Source organism: Pinus tabuliformis, chromosome 3_2 (assembly GCF_031772625.1).
Source record: "Pinus tabuliformis cultivar Carrire ecotype Pingquan chromosome 3_2, CPIR1, whole genome shotgun sequence".
In the NCBI taxonomy this organism is placed as follows: Eukaryota; Viridiplantae; Streptophyta; class Pinopsida; order Pinales; family Pinaceae; genus Pinus; species Pinus tabuliformis.
The window spans coordinates 1,058,798,022-1,058,813,870 of record NC_142302.1 but is presented as its reverse complement, the minus strand read 5'-3'; positions in this window follow the sequence as shown (position 1 = coordinate 1,058,813,870).

Here is a 15,849-nt window from a genome sequence, read left to right as displayed (position 1 = left end):
AGACGGGGCATATTGAAAGCAGCAGTTGCGCTTTGAGAACAAGACTAAGCAACCACAGAAGCAGAACACGGGAAATTCAAACGATCATCCAAACGAGGGCCCGATGCCTTAGAGAGAACCCAGGGAATTGACAGAGTCAGCTCCACAGGACTACCAAAGCAAAAACCCAGCTTAGTCGCCCCTTTCAAACCGCTAGAGCCAGCATCATACAGGCCATAACCAGGCCAACAAAACAACAGAGGCTCCAGAGCGATCCCATGGCTGAGCCTAGATTTATCACCCTCAGTCCTGCCTCGAATTGCACCCGCCATTACTATGGCATTCAAGAGAGTCGAGGTCCAGTGTAGTCCAGAGCGTGCGGAGGTGAAAAACATATCGGAGGATAGGTTGGGAGTATCAGAGTCACCTACGGTGAAGCCATTAAACGTTGCGATACCCAAATTCTAAGGTTCATCCATCGAATAGCTATAATCTTTGCTATATAGAGCGGGCAAGTGGCATCCCTTCTCGCCCCACCCCTGTCCCATCGCATTAACAAACTGGCGAGATACCCGCATCCGGGGACATTGTAATAAATATTATAGAAAATTGCTTTTAGTAATAATAATTAAACAGATATAGATTAATGAGAGATGTTAGTGAGTATGGATTGTAATTTTATAAATGAGATCCATGGTTGACAGATGGAAAAATGTGAAAGACATATTTCAAGTCTAAGAACTTCAATTTCCTAAAAAGGAAATACAGATTGGAGAGAAATAACAAATTTTAAGGGCCACCAAGAATAAAAGGAATATGGCATAATGGTGGAACAAGTCCTAAAAAATAATTAACTGATAATGGGAGCGTTTTTTAATGTTATGATGCTGGAAGGGGGCCAAGCTAAGTGTTCGATGACCTGAGGAAAAAGGGAAAGGAGTCTTTAGTTGTGGAAGCATATGTAGATCTGCTAGGATGAGGCTATGTCAAGTTAGTCCACAATCTAATATAGAAAGTGGAAAAATTAGATATATTAAGAATAGATAGACCTGAGAGGGTTGTTTTTATAAAATCACAATACCAAACCTAGGGGTGTCTCAGTATAGAAATTTGTCTTATCAATTGACTATCGATTGGTGGAACATGCCTTATCAATCTATATCACCCATATGGGTTCATTCTAATATCATTTTTAATGCATGTATTTTAACAATAGGGGATAATTCATTAATATTCATGTTCATGTGAAATATTTGGAATTGTGCAGTAATTTGTTAAGTAATGTTACCTCGTTATCACCAATGTTTTTGCATGAGATAGTTGGAATATGTTACTAGAAGTGATATTGTGCCTTTTGATAAAGATTCAATAAATTGTAGGTTGATTAGTAGAACTAATATTGTTACGGGTAAGGATTAATCTTATTTAAAATTTCTTATCAAGATTAGTGCTTATTGTTCCACGATTGATAGTATGGAAAACATTAAAATCGCTTTAGTAAAGTTTCAAATCATTTGACCTCTGATCCTTACAGAAGTGTGTTCATCTCAGTAGATGGAGAAGGACAAAGTAGAACACACATAGTTGAGAGGAGGATTTACGTTTTATTCAAAATCGAATTCCAAAATAGGTTAAAAGGAGAGGGTCAATTTGAAGGCTAATTGAATCCTCTCCAAGTATTTTTTTTCCCACTCCCCAAGAAGAATAAGATGGAGTCAAGGGAGAGGATAAGTGGACGATATTTTAAAGTTCTCATTAGCATTTCAGGAAGAGTCTCAAAACCATTAACTACCTTAGTGGAAGCCTTTGGCTCTAAGGGAGAACACATGAGCTTAAGAGATGTCAAAGACCCATTGTCCCAATCCCTAAACCGGCTCCCCTATTCTCCTGTCTCTTAACCCCTTGAATTTAGAAGAAAAGGAACCAAGGTAGATATTTTGATTAGAGAAGAGACAATTAAACCCAATGTAAGGCAATGCAGAATATGAATCGACCAGTGTGGAGGGGAAGAGAATGTCATAGGCCTTAGCACATAATAAACTGATAGTAAGTCATAATAAAGGAAATTACAATATTGCCTATATCATTTTTGAGACCCCAAATAACCTCTGAGAATTAGAATGATGGAAAGTCACAATGACCAAAGCCAAATATATCCGGAGAGAGTGAAATACTCTAGGCTATGTAGGGTAGAATTTCCACAATGAAAGGTGACAAGGGTTGTGCAGAGCGCAACTGAACTGCCCATGAAAAAAAAAGACGCATATGACACTTTCCTAGAACCCCAACCATGACATAGAGGGAAAAAAAGTGTCTCAAAACATAGGACTAGGGTTGGTATAAAGACCAAAAAACTACCCCCATAGAATGGCCGAAACCCAAGTCAAGGAAACCCTAATCTCAAAAGGGTTAAATTCTATTGAGTTGTATACAATTTATATAAAAAAATTCATCAATTAAAGTACCATAAGTAGAACTTAACATAAAATTTCATATAGGATATATAGAAATCAATATTACGGATAGGAGAAATCATAGGATTATGGTACAGTCCCCATACCCCATTTGGCTAAGAGAATTTATGCAAAAAAAAGAGAACCCATGAATTGATATCCAAAGAAATTTAAATAGAAATGTTTTGTTATGTAACAAGCTCACAAAAACATAGAAAAGGTAGCTCAACGACTTAAAAATCAGCCTCTTCAAGGGGGAAACCTCCTTTACATTATACAAATTAACAATTCGTTGATGATTGAATGTCAATACCTCCTTTCTATATATAGGAGTCTAAGTGGTCCCAATAGAATTAGAGTCTACATAAAAATAATATTGTAGGGGAACAACAATAACAATAGTGGGCTTTTGTGGGGCACAATAATAACAACATGGGGACTACATGGGCATGCCAATAGTATAAGAGTGTTGCACTAATAACAATAAGGGGCTATACTAGTAGTATAGGGACCTAACATGCCCATCTCCTTCAAAACATGTTGTCCTCAGCGTTTGAGTAGTTTTGGATACTTCTGTATAAAATTCTCATCCTTCCATGTGGAAAATTTAGCAGGTAAGTTCTTCCACTTGATGATACACTCTGAAATTGATCAATTTCATAGTTGTCGGGTACATGTTTCCTTAACTGATTCAGGTTCCAATATTATTTTTGCTTCCTCATCAAGTTCCAACAATATTGTTTGAATTGGGAGCTTGTCACCTATAACCGTGTTTAAGCATGTAACATGGAAAATTGGGGGTACTCGAGAAGATGCAGGAAGCTCCAATTTGTATGCCATAATACCAATATTTTGTAGCACTTTGTAAGGATCATAGTATTGTATTGGTAATTTATTGTCCTTCTTAGCTTGCTTGAGGTACATTGTTTTGTATGGTTGTAGCCGTAAAAATACCCAGTCACCTATATCAAAACTTATTTCGTTGTGATGTTGATCTTCCTATCACTTCATTCTATTCTCTATGAAAGTGAGGTTATCCTTTTCCTTCTTGATATTTCTTTCTATCTTGAGAGTTTGAGGAGTGGTAATTCTTGCCAATGCATTACAAGATATGGTCAAATTCATTTCTTCTTTGTCTATGGTTGGTTCCTGGTGTATATCCTCTTATTTTGACGCTTCTTGATCCTTTTCTTCCTCCTCTTCATAATCAATGTAAAATAATTTATTCTCAGCACACTTATTACCTTTAGTGTATTTTCTCTCACAACTGTAAGACAGGTAGTTTTCTCCTTTTTCTTACAATTGTTGTGGTGTCAACCTTGTAGGTTGTGGAAGGCTAGGAGCAACAAAAATTCCATCTTTATAATTGTGTGGTAGGATTCCTTGTTGCCATAATTTTTCTTTCAACTTTTCTTGCCAACCTGAATGCATTCTCCAATGAATTAGGTTCCCAAAGACGAACCTCATGTTGAATAATATCCTTTAAAGTCCCTATGAAGACATAAATCCTCTCCTTCTATGGAATATTATTTACCCTTATATTCAATGTTTTGGAAGTCCTAAATGTGGCTCTGCCATTGAACCCTTTTGTTTGAGATTTATCAATTTTCTAAAGAAGGCGATTCTCTTTGTATCCTCATAATGTGCTATCATTTCCTACATGAAAATTGATGAGGTGACACGTTATTTATGAGAAAAAAGTCCTTTATACCATAAAAATTATTTGGTTCTAAATATAAAGATGTGATACGTACCTTTTGTAACAATTTCACATTATGTAGATCAAAATATTTATCCATCTGTAGTATCCATGTTATGCTATCCTTGCCATCAAACTTGCTCATATCGATCTTTGGAACATGGTGGGTGACCTTCAATCCAACATTAGAGTCTCTGAAATCATGATAAACATTTCTTTTGTTCTTGTCATGAGTTTCCTTTACTACCCTTTCACCATTAGTAAGCAATTCTTGTAGAAACTTTTCCAAATTAGTCCTCAAATCTTCCATTTTTCCTTTAATATTTTCTTGTGTACCATCAATCTTAGCTTCCATGCCCTTTAAATTCCTTCAAACCAGTTTTTCAACCAAACTTATGAAAAACATTAAAAAAGTACACAATTTGTTTTTCACTTTGTAGGAGATTAATATTGAATCTGTTGTATCTCTGCAATTTCGGATCTCCAAGGTCTGAAATTTCATCCTTTCATAGCCTTCTAAGTCCTCTTTCCAACCTGGAATGTCTGATCAATATTGGATTCTCCAAGGAAGAGTTATGATAAATCTATCATGATGACCTTATTATAGACTAGTTCATTAGAGTGAACATGTGTGAAGTTCCATGTGCCACTGTTTTGACCTTAGGACCTAAAACCGATATACAAAAAACTATAGTTCATCTTATTCTTGTAACTTTATACGAAATTTCAATATGATACTTAGACAAAAAGTTATGATGATTTTCACTAGGTCACCTGTTTGGGATGTAATTCAGGAGCCTGCAAAAACCCTAAATGTCGTGGACCATCTCTTTGAAATGATAGTGAAACAAGAACTAAAACTGGAGCCCAAGATTCACCAATATTTCTACTCAAATGGATTTTTTTAGCTTCTAAAACTTCGTAGAGAAAACGTTAGAGCGAAAATTCCATGATGACCTGTTTGGAGTAGGGAATCCCTAGAATCCAAAGCTTTGATATTAGATGTTATGAAACCAGCTCACAAGAAGATAGAAAAGATAGATCAACGATGTAAAAATACATAGTCACCTATGTCAAAACTTCTTTCGTTGTGATATTGATCTACCTATTGTTTTATTTGATTCTACATGAAAGTGACATTATCCTTTTTCTTCCTGTTATTTCCTTCTATCTTGAGAGTTTGAGGAGTGGTAATTCATGCCAATGCATTACAAGATATGGTTGGATTCATTTCTTCTTTCCCTGTCATTGGTTCATGGTGTATATCATCTTCTTTTGATGTTCCTCCTCTTCACAATCAATGTAAAATAAGTTCTTCTCAGCACACTTGTGACATTTAAGGTATTTTATATTACAACTATAACAAAGGTCATTTTATCCTTTTAGTTCCAATTTTTGTGGTGTTAACCTCCTAGGTTCTGGAAGGCATATGAGCAACAAGACTTCCATCTTTATAATTGTGAGTGGTAGGATTTCTTGTTGCCATAATTTTTCTTTGAATTTTTTTTGCCAACTTGAATGCCTTGTCCAATGAATCAGGTTGCCAAAGACGAGCCTCATGTTGAATGTTATCCTTTAAAGTCCCTATGAAGACATCAATCCTATGCTTCTCTAGAATATCATTTACCCTTATTTTTAATTTTTGGAAGTCCTCAATGTGCTCTGCAATTGAACCCTTTTGTTTGAGATTTATCAATTGGCTAAAGAAGGTGTTTCTCTTTGTATCCTCATAATGTGCTATCATTTCCTCCGTGAAAAATGACCAGATGACAATTATTTTACTAGAACAAAGCCCTTCATACCATAAAAATTGATTCGGTTCTAAATATAAAGATGCAATATGTACCTTTTGTAACAGTTGCACATCATGTAGATCAAAATCTTTCTCCATCTGTAGTATCCATGTTATGGGATCCTTGCCATAAAACATTCTCATATTGATATCTCGAATATGGTGGGTCTTCAATCCAATGTTAGATTCTATGGAATCATGATTAACATTTATTTTTTTCTCATCTTGAGCTTCCTCTATTACCTTTTCGTCATTAGGAGGCCTTTCTTGTAGCAGCTTTGTCCCACCTTCCTTCAAACCTTCCATGTCTTTCTTCAAATCTTCCATGAATGTCTTCAAATCTGATTCCCTACCATCACTATTAGCTTCCATGGCACATATAAAACTATTTATCTTAGCTTCGATCGCATTCTTAAAATCATCCATCAAATTTTTCTTACTAGGTGTTTCTATTTTCTTGATTCGAGTCATTCTTCTTCTTGCTTTTAGGAGCTCAATCTTGAATCTAATGTATCTCTGAAATTTTAGATCTCCAAGGTTTGAAATTGTGGCTTGAAGTAGACCGTTGCATCCTCCTTCCAATTTAACCAATTTGATCGAAATTAGGTTCTCCAAGAAAGTGGTATGCCCAATCTCCCAAGACGACCTAATTATTTACTTTTTCAGTAGAGAGAACTTGTACCAAGTTCCATGTGTCATTATTTCAACCTTCAGACCTAAAACAAATACAAAACAAAGTACAGTCCATCCTCTTTCTTCAACTTCTTATGAAATTTCAATCTCATGCTCAGAGAGAAAGTTATGATGAGTTTCCCAAGCTCACATGTTTGGAATGTAAATTGGGAGTCTACCAAAACCCTAAATTTCTTGGACCGTATCTCTAAATATATAGAGAAACAAGATCAGAAATTCAGGCTCGAGATTCACCAAGATTTTGGCTCAAATGGGTTTTAATTTCGTTTTCTGAACCTTTGTTTAAAAATAATTATAGTGATAATTCCATGATGACCTTTTTGAGATGGAATGTTGGATCTTTCAAACACCCTAACTTCCTTAGATCATATCTTTGATAATATAGTGAGACAAGACCGGAAATTCGCAAACGAGGTTTAGAAAGCTTTCGGCTCAAATGGATTTTTGTTGTAGCTTGCGAAACTACGTAGAGAAAACGTTATAGAAAAAATTCCATGATGACATGTTTGGAATAACAAAGCCCTAGAATCGAAAGCTCTAATACCAAATGTTATGTAACCAACCCACACAAATATAGAAAAGATAGATCAATGACTACAAAATCACCCTCTTCGAGGGGGAAACCTCATTTACATTACAAAAATTAACAATTCTTCCATGATACAAATGACAATACCTCCTTTCTATATATAGGAGTCTAAGTGGACCTTATTTCCTCTGTTCCTACCTCCCATTTTTTCTTCCAGCCTAGTGATCATGTTGAAATCACCCCCGATGATCCACAGTGGGTGCATCGTATCAGTGTTGATTACTGAGAGAGTTTTCAGGATTTATATCTTGTGCATGGCATCCTGGGGAAAATACACATTGGTTAGCAGCCCATGTATATTGGTCCCTGTAATGTGAAAAATTGCTTGTATGCAATTCTTAGTAGTATGGAAGTTGTTGAGCATAATGGTACAAGTGTCCCATAATATTGCTAAGCCTCCAAATGCTCCATTGGCATCCACTGCAACAGAGAGACCTCCTGGCCCTGCTTTTGCTCCAATTCTTTCTAGAGCTGTTGAATTGTATTTGGTTTCTTGCAAGAATAGGATTTGTGGTCTTTCTTGCATTATCAATTTTTTGAGTAATCTTCCTTTCCCGGGGCCATTGAGCCCTCTGATATTCCATGATATTAACTTCATTGGGAAATGTTGTGGAGGGAGTTGTAGTACTTTGTTAGCTTAGAGTACCTACCTGACTCTACTAGCATTTCTCCTATTTGGATCGTTCGTTGGAGGTCTGTTTTCCTCCCACGCTTTTTGTTATCTTTGGTAATGTGTCTCCCATCCCAAAGACTGCCTGTCTGAATACCTAGAGATTTTTTCCTTTGTGCCCTTGAGAGGATCACCTCCAGATTCTCTAGTTGTCTATCTAGAATTTTGTCGTAGTTTTTTGTTTTACATGCCTGCTCTAGACCTAAAATGTCTAGATCCCCAATATCTATACTTTCCAGTTCCTCTTCCATTTGCTGAGATTCATTTGGTTCTTCAGTAGATTTTGTAGCTATTCTTGAGTCAGATTGTAAGTTGTCTACCTCCATTCCTTGAATATTCCATGCTAGGACAATGCACTTAGCTAAGGAAAGGATTATTGGCACAGTATCTTCTTGGATTGACTTGGCGTCTGAATGAGCAAAAATCTTGTCCTTCAATTCCTCCTTCTTTGTGAAGGCGGGATTTTCAGAGTTGCTATCCTTTTGTCTAGCTAAAGCTTTAAAGTTGTTGCTCGTGGAAGGCTGGGATGAGCTGGCTTGAGGCATCCTAGGATGTGAAGTTGTTTTCTTGTGGCTTTTCCTATTGTTGGTTACTTTGGTGAAGCCATTAGACTCACGCTTCTCTGGTGAAGAAGGGGATGAGAGCTTTTGAGTTAAAGGACAATCCCTATATAGGTGGCCCAGGGTATGACATCTTCTACATCTAAACGGCACATGTTCATATTTAATCAACTGAACCCATTCAACATCATCATGGAGTATACTTACTGCATCTGGAAGAGCCTTGTTAAGGTGCATGTAGACACAGATTCGTGTGTAAGAGGTGTATCTTTGGAGTTTTGTTTCATCTGCTACTTTGATAAATTCATCCAGAACATTTCTTATTGCTTGCAAGCAGGCTTCTTCCCAATATTCCATGGGAAGAGAGTACAATCTTATCCAGACTGGAGCCCAGCTGAGGTCCTCTTTATCAGGGTTGAAGCGCTCTACCCAACTTCTGAGAAACAGTCCGGATGCATTAAAAAAATATGGCCCTCCATCTAAAACCCTATTTCGGTCCTCAAGACAGTTAAAAATGGCCGTAAAGAACCCTTTAGGCCCCAGCTGCAGAGTGATGTGTCCTTTTGGGTTCCATTTAGCTGCTATCCAACCACGCAGTGCTTTTTCAGTCGGCCAAAGTCCTATGAATTTTCCTATCAATGCATGGTCTCTCATAAACTGTATCTGAGCATTGATTCGATGACTTGGAAGTTCTACCTTCGGACGTTTAGTTGCAACTGGTTTGCAAGTGGTCGAGGTAACTTTGGGTTGTTCTTTGTCCTCCGTTTTTGCCTGTGAGTTCAGATCCGTGCTATCCTCTTGTTGATCCTCTGGTTTGTCGTTTTCCTTGCTCTTCCACCGCACTTCATTTTCATTTCGGGGAGACACTGCGTCCTCCCCCTGAGGGGGAACCATGAACAGCGAGACTACTTTTCTGGAATCGTATTGACGTATTGCTGACAATGCTTGCAGGTGAGCAATTGTTTGTATCGATCTGCCGTTGCAGAAATCGCAGAAAACCCTAGTTCACTGGACCGCGCATAGAGCTCCCAGGTGTATCATTCCATCTACAATATGTTAATAGAATTCAAAATTGAATTTTAAAATAAAAAAACATAGGTACAGTATTTTTGATGTAGTAAAATTCAGATAAATCTATGATAATTTAGTTAATTGTTATATTGCTTAAATATTTCTTAATTGAATTTTTATTTTTAATAAAAAAATTAGTAACAATAGATAAATATATGTTTTTTTTTTTTCTTTTTTTTTTTTTACTGTTGCGTATGTTATGTTTTCCCTTTGTGGCAATTTTTAACAGAACTGTCGGCACTTCTTTGGATCAAACATCCGCGATTTCGAATGCTATGTGATTCGTTCTCCACATTTCACTAGTTTCAATCCCACTTCTTCACCACTGTGAGCATCACCCGATGCAATGAGTGCTAAGTGAACTATTCAAAAATCATGAGAAATTAGTCAGTTACGACTACCACTCATGGAAATGGTCATACGTTTGAATGACTTACTTAACGCAGTTGAATCCCAAAAATGATATCTAAGTTATTTATTATATATAGTAAATTGAAGTTTTATTTTTTTGGTAAATATCTTATTTTTTTTTAAATTGAGATTTGCATGGATAAGCTAGCAATAATAGGTTAATCTCTCATTAAGGAGACTCGACCACATTCACAAGTGTGTTCTACCCTCAAAGTCTGGTGATATGATGTTTTACAATATTAGTAGAGAGTGCACAAAACAATTTGGTCGGCGTCCCCAATAGATAGAACTATCTTATTCAAAAGGAAATATGGCCATGAACATAGGTAACATGTCTGAGTCAGAATCTATACTAGCCACTTGAATTGGTTTCTTTCTAAATACAAGTTTTTTAATTTTTGTGATGGGGTGATTTTTTTCGTTTCTCTCTAAATTGAGATTTACAATGATAAAGTAGTATTGTTAGGCGACACTTTCACTAGGTGAGACTATACCATAGAAAAAAGTATAACTTCCTTTAAGATACTAGTGATATCATGTTTTTACAAAAACGATTAAAGAGCAGATACAAAATTTTGCTAGACTAGTGGGGAGAAAACTATGTGGTTTAAAATCAAAATGTGGAAGACCATAACTAGTAAGTCAAAGAATCAGAATATGTAGCAGCCACTTGAGTTGTTTCATTTGTATTGTCGGGAGTGCTAACACCTAGTCAAGGAAGGCCCAAATAGTACTCAATGTCGATCAAATGTTGGTTATTGTCCTATACGTGCTGGAGGATATGCTCCAAGGTGTGTTGAATGTTAATGATGTGGTCAGTGTTGTCCAATAATATTCTTGTGATGGATCTTCAGATTCCAGTACAAATAAATGGTATGCATGTATTTGGTTGACCCTGCCACAAGTGTGCCCCACATTGGCGACACAATCGACCATCTCCCCTAAAACGTTAGTCTAGAAGCTGTTGGCAACCATGTCCGCTACAACTTTAGTGTAGAAGTTGTTGGCAACCAAAAGTCCCTTCCCTTTCTAGGTTGGATAGTTCCTCCCGAATTGGCTTTTGGGTGAGGACCAAAAACTGGTAAGCAAGCTTCTCAATCATATGGTGAGCACATATATGTCCCTCAGCGTCACACTCTTCGGGAGATGTGATCATGCTGGCAAGGCATGAAACCAAACTAACCACCGAAATGGCAATAGATGGAGCACATGGAAGACTTGTGGGAATTGACTATAGAAGACGAATTCATAGAGATAAGCGGAGAGGACACATAGCCAGTACAATAGAATGAAGTGGTGAAAGGGGAGAAGAGGAGTTTTCAAGACTAGGAAATGATTAGGCCAATGTAGGAGTTATGAAAGGATAAGCTACTACTGGAAAAGGGCTAAAAGGTTAAGACAAGATATCTAAAAATAAGAGAGGGCAAAAAGAAAGACAGGGATGTAGAGAACATAAAGAGACAATGCATGTGAATAAAATGACAGACATGAATAGAAAATGAAAGAGTTGTTAATTGCAAATTCGAGCAAGAGAAGTCAATAAATGTTATTAAAGAAGGAATGTTGCAGGGGGGGTGATGATTGAACTACTATTGTTTGATTCAAGGAGAGCACACCAACCTATATATTAAAAGAATGAAATGGGAAATAGAAATAAGAAGCTTGATCTTGGGAATGATAAAGTCAGATGGAAGGAATTCGAGTAGCACCATAACCACCAAGTATTGCAGATAATATTCAAGTAATCAATAACAGGGCTTCATTGTGCTTCACCAATGTGAGTTGACTAGAGCCGTACGTGGACGGGAGTCCAAACAAGAACTGAGGATTTACACTAGAGAGCAAGGTGATGAAAGCTAGCAAGCAGATATGCTCACATAAGAATCATTATAAACAAATGGATGCAATCAAATTCCCATGTGGGGCAAGGTTGTCCTGTTATCGCAATTGTATCAAGATACATCTATTATGAATGGTCTCAATATTAAATATTTTGAGTGTCACTTTCTTTCTTTCTTTTGTTTTTTTTTTTCTTTTCTTTTTTCTCTAGGATAATCGGTAACTTGTGAGAGTTATCCTGAACAGCCCCATGATCAAATCCAACTACCTACCACTATAAACCTAGGTTAGGTGCAACAACCTGCAAGCCGCACATAATTGAAATTAACTTATGCCTCAATAAGAGCTGAGACGTCCGCTCGGGGGTCGCCTACTCTTCTAGCCAAAATACAACAGGCCATATACTCAATGAGATTTGAACTTCCATCTCATGGGTTTCACCCAACAAAACTTACCGTTAAACCCCATATCACTTTCCTTATGCAAAATAAGATAAAACATTTTAGGGGCAATATTAATTATGTGGAGGAAGATGACTGTCACAATCCCTTGACATTTTTCCGCGAGGGATGATGGCAGCCCACCCGTCCTCATTTTCCAAGGAAGTACCTTATCTAATAAATTTAAGTTTTAATTTTAATTAAGATAAATATATCAATATTTTTTTTTAAGTGTTTTTATATGACATAATAATAAAACTAAAAGTATGTTAAATAAAAACAAGAACAACCCTTTTAAAATATTTTTCTAGTAATCTAGAACAAATATTATACATAACTTTACTACAAGTGACGTATAGATACAATGGTATATGCCCCTCCTTTGTCGTGCCGAGGAAACACTCCATCTTGGTAATACAAGTTTTAATTTTAATTAAAATAAATACATTAATGTTTTTTTAATGTATTTACATGACATTTTAATAAAACTAAAAATATATTAAAGAAACGCAAACACAATCGCTTTTTAAATATTATTCTAATAATATAGCATTTATTGTTTATACTTTATACTATAAATGTGATAAATAACATTAGTACATGTGATATATAGATAATAGAATTTAAATTATTTTATTGGTTTAAGACATATATTCATATTTACAACAATATATATTTGTAAATTAACTTTAAGGATATAAAGTTTATATATATATATATATATATATATATATCGTTAGTTAAAATATTTTTATTAGTTTATCAAATGGGTAAAACAAATAAAGATGAAGTCTGTTATTGTTTTTCTGACTTCACTCCGATTAACTTTGTTAGGTAAAAGAGCAGTACAAAAACTTAATAGGAAGTGTCATTTTTTCACATGATCGCTAGTGACAAAAAAAAAACATTTCCCAAAATACATGAAGGATCGGGAAAACATGAATAGACAACATAAGTCAAGGGTGAAGGTTCGGTGCTTTAGTAGCAACCATGGCTATAGCAGGGCCAAGATCCCTGTGAGCATGAAATTGGATGTGAGTGAGGCATACCTCTATCTCTTCCATATGTTCACTAGTTCAATGTTGGTTGTGGCACAAAGACACTAGAAAGTCCAACATGTCCCACTGATTATATTGAATGTCAATGAGGAATGTAATCACCTCATTCTTGTCATCGTAACGTTATTGCCTAATATATTCTACAACGATTAAGACGTAGCACAACTTCTTAGCTATAGAATCCATTGTAAATTGTTGCTCCACTTAGCCCGACGACTGGGCCTGAGCCTTGGCAACTTCCCCCGCCATATCCACACCACCAACCATGTCATCATTCACCATCCCTTCCCTACTAGCCCATTATCCCAACTGGCCTCGAGGTCTTGATCCCAACTGGGATTTACTGCACTAGTCTAACATGGTCACTATATTTCCAAGAAACCTGCAAGGGGTTTTGAGATTACAGGGAAATGACCCACTCCCCCTAGTCACATTGCTCCACACCTCCAAATAAAATTGATCCATGTTGTGGTTCCAATGTCTCCTTGCACATCCAGTGCACCAAGATTGACAGTGGTCCTTACATAGACAACAATTAACACTAGCACCAAGAAATTGATTATGTGAAAAATTAGTGAGATGAAAATGCCACCAAATTGCATCCCCCGTAAACCCCAATTCAAATATTCGCAGTATAAAGTCATGCTCCTTGTAAAGGAACTAAATTGAGCACACCAACCGTGTTCTCGACACATAATAAAAATTATAACTGAAACAAACATCATGTACCAAACTCACCACTATGCCACCAAGGGTTCGAAAGGCTCTCCAAGAGCTAGGATTTGCAGATTGAAGACATGCAACTAGAGCTCCCATGCACGATTTAGGAGGACATTTCGAGCATCCATGGATCCTCTCCCCTAGATCCCACACTGTTATCACCAAAATTTTTGATCATCTAGCCTAATTTAATAGATGGATCAAAGTACACCATGTAAGGCCAATTTTACCATAGTAAAATTTCTTTTGCTCTAAGAAACTACTTAATAAACCACTTGTTTTAAGTAATTTATAGGTAAACCCATGAAGAATAATTAAATAAGTCGTTATTTCTATAATTTCTTCTAGGAATAATAAATTAAACCAGTGTTCAATTAATATTCCTTGTGATATTTGACCCAGTTGTGAAAAATCAACAAATAAATTGTTAATTATCTTATTTTTCTCTAGGAATAATTAATTAATCACTAATTAATTATTATTCCTTGTCAAGTTTGACTAAATCCATCAGAAATAATTAAATAAATCATTATTTGTTTATTATTCCTTAACCAATTTCTTGAGATGATAAATAAATCATCTATTTATTTATTAATTCTAAATAAAAGTTTAAATATTTTTTCCCTCTTAACCAAATATAATAAAATATTCCAAGTGGTTATTCCAAGAATGTGGTTAATAATAGTTTATTATTGCTCATTATTTGAGGATAACTCAATATTTTGTTATAAATAGAATGGTTTTTGTCACACACCATTATTGATCTAAATTTTTTTTTTACTTTCCACCATAAAATTATGCATATATGTCACGTTGATTTTCGCACGCCTAACAATTATAATATACTACTGTTGCCGAGCTTTACAATCAAACTTTACATATTATAACAATCATATATGGTATGTATACCTCTACCCGCTCATGCAAGGGTTAATAATATCTTCCTATACGCATCTTTCCATACCCATGATTCGGTAATGTTTATGCGTTGGATAAACTTTGATATGTGGCGAATTTCTAATATGCGGTTTACAAATCCAAGGTGTATACAAGGTACAGTGAACGGTTCTCATTCTTAAATGTTTTGCTTTATGGCATTTACTATATTATGTGCTGGTTTATGTCCCCGAGGGAGCTGAAGCTGTGGCATTCTGTCCGGCTCCGGCGCTCATCTAGCTGGCTTGATTTGCGTCGACCATTTGGCTTGATGAACGGCCAGCCAACAGGCCGTCATGTGCCATTGCGTGCCCGGTGCTCCAAGCGCCATACGGCCTGACATCTTGGACTTGCCAATTCGCTCTTGCTTTTCCCGGTTCCTTCTTGCTGATCGAACGATGGTAAACAGGTTCGTTCAGATCTAGGGCTATTGTTGAGCCACGAGGCGGAGAGAGCTATTGAGGTATTTATGAGGTGGTTCACCTTCCGGCTTGTTTCTTGTTTTCATTGTGGAGCGACTGTATGTCACCTACAGCGTTGTGGCGCTCTGCCTTACCCTGAAACCTTTCGTCTCCAAATAATCGGCGCACAACAGAATGCCTCTGCTATTCTTCTCGGTATCAGGTATAATTTCCTTCTTAATCAGGTCCCGCTTCTCTCTTTTCTTACTTGTATTTGCCCAGATGCATGAGCCTCCGCGGCTCCAGTCATGGTTACAGTCTCTGCTAGCTCGTTTTATTTTTCTCTCGGTGTTTTGTTTAGAGTTCTCAGTTTATGGTTTTAATGTCATGCTCAGGAGGATGGCTCGACGATTAACCAGCGATGTTGGGAGACTTCTCCACTCCTCTGCCATCCCAAAATCAGGTAAGAGCCATGCGTTACCAGAGACCCGTTTTTTTGACTTTTCCAAGGTAATGGCTGAACCGCTGTTCACCTGAA